General features: G+C 42.3%; 1 pseudogene; it reads right to left on the bottom strand.

The window, feature by feature from the left end:
- Positions 1 to 6,760: 6,760 nt before the first annotated feature.
- Positions 6,761 to 7,832, bottom strand: LOC124985678 (poly(rC)-binding protein 2-like; annotated as a pseudogene).
- Positions 7,833 to 8,190: the final 358 nt, after the last annotated feature.

Here is an 8,190-nt window from a genome sequence, read left to right as displayed (position 1 = left end):
TGGTGGTAGGAAAACACTGACAGGACTGTAAGTGCCAGGGAGTTACGTCTCAGATGTCCTGGGCAGACAACCTTGGACTCATGTACAGATGCCCCTTGACTTACCATGGGTAGTGTTCTGATCCATTCATCATAAATCAAATATATCATACTCTGAAATTGCACTTAACACACCCAACCTACCAAATACTTTAGCTAGCCTAGCCTACCTTAAATGTGCTCAGGACACTTACATTAGCTCACAGTTAGGCAAAATCATCCAATATAAGTCCACCTTATAATAAAGTGTTGAATAGTTCATTATTGAGTACTGTCCTAAAGGTGAAAAACCTGAATGGTCACATAGATGCACTTTTGTACCATCATAAAGACAACAAATTCTTAAATTGAACCATCCTGAGTCAGAGTCCGTCTGTAGTAAGATCATGACTCAGCAGAAGTTCAGCTCATCTGTGTTGTCTCAAGCAAGAAAGTGCCTGGAGGTGGGCCAGTCACCTGCCTTTCCTAACAGCTGAGCAGTGTGGTGGACAAGCCCAGTATTCAAGGAGGTCTGCTTTGAGGTTTTCCCCCATGTGGAGACACTTAGTCCTTCCTCACACTTTGCATTGCCTTGTGGGCACACATCTGGCCTCCTGGTGTCCATCCTTGAGAGCAGACCCAAAGCTACAGAGCTGGGCAACTGCACTTTCCCCCATGACAGTCCCACCCCATTTCCCACAAGGGGACTGTGACCACAAGACTCTGGCATAGTCAGAGTTTAGTTGCAGAGAAGTCATCCTGGGGACCTGGCACCTGCTCAGGCTTCCCTATTCTCCACTAGCCACACACCACCCAGCAAGGAAGAGCTGACAAGCGCAGCTGTTCCCCGCCCAAACTCCTCACATATTCATTCCAGATTCCTGGAGATCTGGGACACACCACAGCAATAAAACCTAACTGCAAGTGTCTGTGTGGATCCCTTTCCCATCTGCCTGCAGCTCCGATGAGCACAGCCACGTGTAGCAAATAGACAGCCAAGACTACAGGATGCTGGGACTTCACAGCTGGCCTTGGACTTTGCCTGAGAGCTGCCCTGGAGTGGTAGAAATTCTAGTCTGTTCCGTGTGGTATTTCTCTGGCTTGTTCAACTTCCTTGGGGGCTCTGTAGCCAAAATGAGATCTTGAATTTATGAATTATGAAATCAAACCAGGTTATGGGATGTTCCACTATGGCCAAAGGACTCAATGCATCACAAAAAGGGGAGCTTTTCTAAGGAGTCACCAGACCAGAGCCAAACCAGGACACCAACTTCAGTTCTGTGGCTTAAGGACAAAGTGCATTGTATGGAGCAGCAAGGGTGAGGAGGAGAAACCACAGAAAATGACAGATGGGTTGCTAAAGCCATCACTAAGGAGAGGGGTGCAAGATGAGGCAGATGGGGTATGAGCAGGCCCATCATGATTTTGGTGCCAAGGAAAGGAAATCTTTTAAGATGATCCCTACAAAGAGAAGAGCTTAGCCCTAGTTTCTCAAGGCACAGGTGCAGACACCAACTACAATAAGAAAGTGAATAGAGTTACTTTATATTAGGTAGAAGAAGGGAAAGGGAGAGGAAAGGGTATGGGGGTAGGAAGGATAATAGAGTGAAACAGACATTATTACCTTGTGTACATATGTGATGGCATGACTGATGTGATCCTACAATATCAGAAAAATGAGGGATTACACTCCATTTATGTATGATCTATGAAAATGCATTCTACTATCTCTAGTAATTAGAAAAATGCAAATTAAAACAACTCTAAGATTTTGTCTTCCTCCAATTAGAATGGCTATTATGAAGAATGCAAGCAATAATAGGTGTTGGCATGGATGTGAGGAAAAAGGCACACTCATACATTGCTGGTGGAGTTTGCAAATTTGTGCAGCCACTCTGGAAAACAGTATGGAGATTCCTCAAAAAACTTGGAATGGACACACCTTTTGACCCAGTTATCCCATTCCTTGGTTTATACCCAAAGGACTTAAAATCAGCATACTACAGTAACACAGCCACAACAATGTTTATAGCAGTTCAATTCACGATAGTTAGATTGTGGAACCAATCTAGATGCCCTTCAACAGATGAATGGATAAAGAAACTGTGGTATATATACACAATGGAATATTATTCATCCATAAAGAAAAAAAATATAATGGCATTTGCAAATAAATGGATGGAATTGGAGAATATCATGCTAAGTGAAATAAGCCAATCCCAAAAAACCAAACATCAAATGTTTTCCCTGATAAGTGGATGATGATACATAATGAGGGTGGGGGTGAGAGAAGAATGGAGGAACTTTAGATTACATATAGGGAAATGAGGCAGGGGGTGGTGGTATGAAAGATGGTGGAATGAGACACACATTATTACCCTTCGTACATGTATGTTTACACTAATGGTATGAATGTACATCATGCATAACCATAGAAATGAAAAGTTGTATCCCATTTGTGTACAATGAATCAAAATGCAGTGTGTAAAAATTAAAAAGTAAATAAAAATTTAAAATGTACAACTAATTAGAACAAATTAAAAAATTAAATAGAAAGAAAGATAGAAAGAAGAATGTGCTCCAGACATTTGTGGGATGGTTGTATTCTAGCCTTGTCTGTGGTATATCAGCCCTCAACAGGATGGTGATGTCCCTCTCCAGGGGACAGACACCAAGCAGACAGATCTTTCTGGGACATATTTTTATCTCTAGTGAGCAGGTAAGCCAGCCTATGAGCATGGACCACTTTTATCCCTCTTCAGACTCCCCACTTGGTGCCTAGTGCAAGATGGGTACTGTCTAGGACAATAAACCAGTAGATGTTAATTAGGGTGGCCCCTCTGAGCTCTACCACCCAGGTTGCTGCAGGGCACAAGCCTAGAAATTGAAATGAAATTCATTACCCCACCCTGCACCCCTTCTGGGACTGTTCTACTCCTCTGTGGCTGGTGGTACAATTTCCCCTCAAGTCCTCTCCCTTTCTTCAGTGAGTAGAGATTTTTCAGGTGCTTACTTTTGAGGGAGTAGGTCACTTCTTGATGACTGTGAGAAGGCTGAACAGGGCCAAGTTGGGGCACATGGGAATCCAGGTCCAAAAGATTCAGGCTTCAGGTCTGTAAAGTCCTCAAATATGTACCTTGTCCCAGAGTGACGAGCAGGGTACTCATATCCTTCCGTATGTCTGTTCTCACCATCATAGTCAGTAGGCAGGGCAAGCGAGGATCTTGAGTGGTGAGAACCCCATCTGGGAACCGTGTCCGTTCCTGCCTTTTCTCCCTGGGTAGGAGACATAAACCCATCTGTGCCATAACCTGCTACCAGGACAGGACCTCAAAGTCTGACCTGATGCTCCTTCCCCATCTGCCCAGGGATTCCCCTTGGTGAGCCCCATCTAAGTTTCTGCCTGGGTGCTATTTCTCCTTATGGGTCATGCCCACTCCAAGGGCATCCATGGTCTGGGCCATCCTGCACCTTGACTCCTCGCTGGTCCTGATCCCTTCCTGCCTCTTGTTTTCTTTTTTTTTAAATACCCTTTATTCCCCTATGGCATCCCCTTTCTTCACACCTTCAATGAGGTAACTAATAGCAACACTTGTGGAGGTTAAGTAATCCCAGTGACATGAGAAGCTGAGGCAGGAGGATTCTAAACAGAAGGCCAGCCTCAACAACTTGGTCATCTCAAAAAAAAAAAAAAAAAAAAAAGAACTAAAACAGGGCATCTCAAAATTAAAAAATAAAATAAAAAATGACAAGTATCCTTGTCACTACTGAGGTTTGTGCATTTAAATTGCATATGAAGGTGAAATTTGCGCTCTTGCCATTATCAGAGGAAGGATGTCTACTTGAGCTAGGTGGGTTTTGTAAGCCAGGATTATTGAGGCATAATTTTATGAACAAATAACTTCTATCCTTTTGAGGTATACTCCTCTATGAATTCTGACAAATGTGTACAGTTATGTAACCATCACCACAATCAAGATATAGAATATTTTCATTTAATATGATTGGATCCATATTTCATCACCTCTTTCTTTATAGAATATTCCTTAACAATTTCTCATGCCCTTCTGTCATCAAACCTGCCCCTGCCCTGAATCTCTCTGTCCCTAAAGAATTCTCCTTTCCAAATGTCTCATACAGTATTATAGAAAGTAGGTTTTGCAACTGATTTATTTTACTTAGCATAATGCATTTGATATTCAGGCACATTGCTACATGAATCAGTAGTTCTTCATTCTTATTGCTGACTAGCATTCCTCTGTATGGATGTACCACAACTCGTTTGTCCACTTCTTGATGGACATTTGGGTTGTTTCCAGATTTTGGTAATCATGAATAAAGCAGCTATAAACATTTGTAAACAGGTCTTTGCACAGAGTTGTGTTTTGATTTCTTTTGGGTAAATATGTAGAAATGGGATTGCTGAATCTGTGGCAAGCATATCACTAATTTTACAATTAACTGTCCCATTGCTTTCCAGAGTGGCGATGCCATTTTTCCTTCCCATTAGGAATGCATGAGAGTTCCATTTGTTTGCCATTCTCATCAGCCCTTGTGATGATCAGGATTCTTTCCAATAGGTATATGGTGTGTGTTGGATATTTTAGTCTTTTTCTTTAATGTACAGTGCTATTGGTTGTTAGTTCTGTCTTATGAGCAACTAGATGCCTCTCCATATACACATCCCAGAAAACAGGGTGATGGTCAGTGTGGTCAAAGCAGACATTTCACTTGATAAGAACTCTTACGACTCTATCTTGTGTTAGTTAACCACATGGCTAACCATCAAAGACACTGTAGTTAGATGGTCCCAGAGTAGAAGCCTGTCTCTTCTCAGGGGCCACTATGTGACCTTGGAGTACTTATTCAACCTCTCTGCACTGCAGTTTCCCTGTTTACCCAATGTGTAAAATGATCCCAATCTCACAAGTAGATACAAATGCTCCTAAACTTTGTTCATCTTGGTAAATCCATAGCAAGTTGAAAATACCAAAATTCAAAAAATGTATTTTATATACCTACCTACCAAACATCACAACTTAGCCTTGCCTATCTTCTTTGTGTTCAGACACAAAGGGAGCAGGCCCCTAAGGTGGGATTCCCCTATTGGGAGACTCTGGACAGTGACTGCCTCTTCAACTTCTACTTGAGGCATCTGGGGGAGCCTTCCTACCAGAATAATACTAAAGGGAATTTGCATATGAATGGAGCCTCAAGAACTTCTGGGACAATCTGGGAAGGAGGGAAATAAACAGGGAAAAAAAGAAGAAAGTTGGAAAGGGCAGGAAGAAGGAGAAAATACATTAAGAATTTATTGTATATCACACCTTGCAAATTATCACAGGCTACTCAAAATGTTTGATAACATACAGACATAAAGGGACTATTGTCTAGTTGCTTCATTTTCCACTCAGGGACCAGATCTTTGACAATTCAGCATTGAGGCCAGGGGTTTTCCTACTGGATGTGAGACCTGTGCTTGAGGAGACTTCTTTCTGAGACCAGGACCTTCAAGAGGGAAGGGCCCCAGTCTACCTTATACCCCGTGGATGTGTAACCAGAAACTCAGGAGTGCTCAGTTGCTCAAAACTATTTTCTGAATAAATACTATAAAACTGAAAGTGAGGAGGTGGGATCAGAAGCTCTTGAATTCCCATCAATAATTTAAGACAAGTTGATACAGGAGGAGGCAATCAATCTGTGTTGAGTAACCCGACAAAATTGGCTATAAAGGAATTACTGTGAGGTGAAGATGAGGCTGGGATGCCAAGTAACTGGGGTTTGGGTCTCTCAGCTCTCGAGGGAAGGTGTGCAGAGCTTCCCTTCATTAGCACATATTGACCTTCAACTGTAGGGGATGCACAGCTCAGAAATTCCACAGCAGAGGTGGCTTGTGTGGCCCTAAAGTTTCCAGGAGCCATCTCCTGGCCTACCCATGGTGTGTGTGACAGAGGCAGAACTGGGTCACACCCAAGCAACAGGCATAGAAAACTGTCCAGTGTTGGTTTTGCACCATGGATGGTATCTTTATGGAAGAGAACAAGTTAGTTGGGATAAGGCAGGCTGATAGCCATTTCTTGGGGCTAAATTTATCTCACCTGCTAGCTTCTCTCATAGTAGTAGGCAGGATGGAAGGAATGCCGCCTCAAAGAAAATTTTTCTGACATTTGTTAAAAAGACCAAGGAAGACTTTATTCAAGATTATTGCAATAGGGAAGAGAGATTGAATGCAATTCCAAATATACTAGAGGCAAGTGGAAATTTATACCAGAGGGCAGGGTGAGAAAGAGGATGGAAATCTCCTACAAGGAGCTTATTTAGGTATCAAGAATGGAGGAATAGGAGTTTGACTGGATGTTGTCTTAGCAGGTTTTATATATGTATATATATATATACAGAGACTGGATAATTTGCATATTTGTTTTGTTTTGTTTTCATTGTGGCATCCAATTTCTATTCACAACGAAAAAGCTCCAGTTCATCTTTAATTTTTTGAGAAGTTCCTGACATTACAGAACTAAGCTGTAATGTATTAATATTCCACGCTCCCATTTCCAATGCAAACAGAAAAATTCATGAGCAAACAAAATAAGGGAGAAGTTTTTAGAACTGAATATGGATCTCAGCATTAACAACAATTGAAATGCTTTAATTTAAAAAAAAATCACAGGTAAATGATAAAGTGAGTAGAAACTGAAAATTTACAAGATGCTTAAAACCTGTAATCTCTAACTGTTCAGAAACTACACAGATGGATAATGAGTGGTGGTGAATGGCAGAAAGGGATTATGGATGAATCTGCATTGTTCTTGTCTGATGTTGATTGGATATTGAACCAGGTTAATGCAGGCAGCAGATCCAGTGATGGCAACCTGCCTATCAACAGATCCTTCCAGTAGTTTGCAATTTTGATCTGCACTCCAGACATCTGACAGATCTTATTGATTCTGGTGCTTTCATGTCTGATTATATAGCCAATCAAATTGTTTGGAATGGTGAGTTCATGGGAAGTAGTCTGAGCAGATGCATCCAAATCTGTACTGAATCTGGTGTTGCCATGCATCATAGGAAAATGAGACTGTTGTATCGCCAACTGGTGCGGTTTGGTAAAGTCTAATTGTGGAATGGTTAGACCGCTAGAGGTGATCCCTGCAGATCAGAGTTGAGGCACATGGACCTGGTGATGTGAAGAAAGCTCACACTGTTGCTGCCTGATCACCTGCAGAGATGATTGGAGAACTTAATGGTTTGGGCCAGTATAGGCTAGCCATGTCCTTCAGGGAGGGACTCCAACATGACCACACAAATCTCTTTGACATGCTCATTCATGGATTGCAGAATGTCAGCAATAATGATAGCCTGCTCGGTTAAATTGGGGAGCATATCTCCTGCCACCTGGAGTTGATCCCTATACTCTCTCTTTGATCTTTCAACTATCTTTTTCAATGAAAGAGCCACACTGACTAACAGGAACCACCAGCCTCAGGGTGATGGGGGGAGTCCACTGGCAGCTATGCTGTTGACCATAAAGCTGCTCATGCCCTCTTCTGGTTTGTCAATGATCATCTTCAAAGGCTTTGAAGATGGCACTAGTGGGTCTAGCCACAGTGATACATTTCTCAGGACAGTATCCTTTTGAGATGTTGATACGTGCACCACAACCCTGGCATATGTTCTTAACTGACTTTTCTTCTTTCAGATAATACTGCCAACTTCCTTTTCATGCATAAATAGCCAAATGGCAACAGTGACATTTAATCTACCTTCAATCACACCAGTGTCCATATTGAGCAGTATTTTGGGGAACAGGACTTTGAGTGGACAAGTCTTTGGTCATTGGTAGGGGTAAAATCCAGAAACTGCAGGCCCAAGGTGACCAAAGGGAAAAGAGTAGCAGGAAGGAATGTGAATGATGAGAAGCTTGGGAAGGAACAACAGGAGCAGGTAGGAAGGTGAGGGGGGCCCCCACACCAGCAGTTGGAAGATGAAGGGGGACAGAGACCCCTGGATGGGTGGAAGGTGAGCGGGCTGGAGAGGATGCAGGTTTTACTGCTCTGGTTGTTGCCTCTGCTGATCTGGGCAAGACTGGATAATTTGTAAAGAAGAGAGGTCTATTTAGTTTACAGTTGTTGAGGCTGGAAGTTCAAGATCAGGCAATTATATCTGTTTGATT

This window comes from Sciurus carolinensis, chromosome 5 (genome assembly GCF_902686445.1).
Source record: "Sciurus carolinensis chromosome 5, mSciCar1.2, whole genome shotgun sequence".
Lineage (NCBI taxonomy): Eukaryota > Metazoa > Chordata > Mammalia > Rodentia > Sciuridae > Sciurus > Sciurus carolinensis.
Note: the sequence above shows the minus strand (reverse complement) of the source record. Positions and strands in the feature narration are given on the sequence as shown.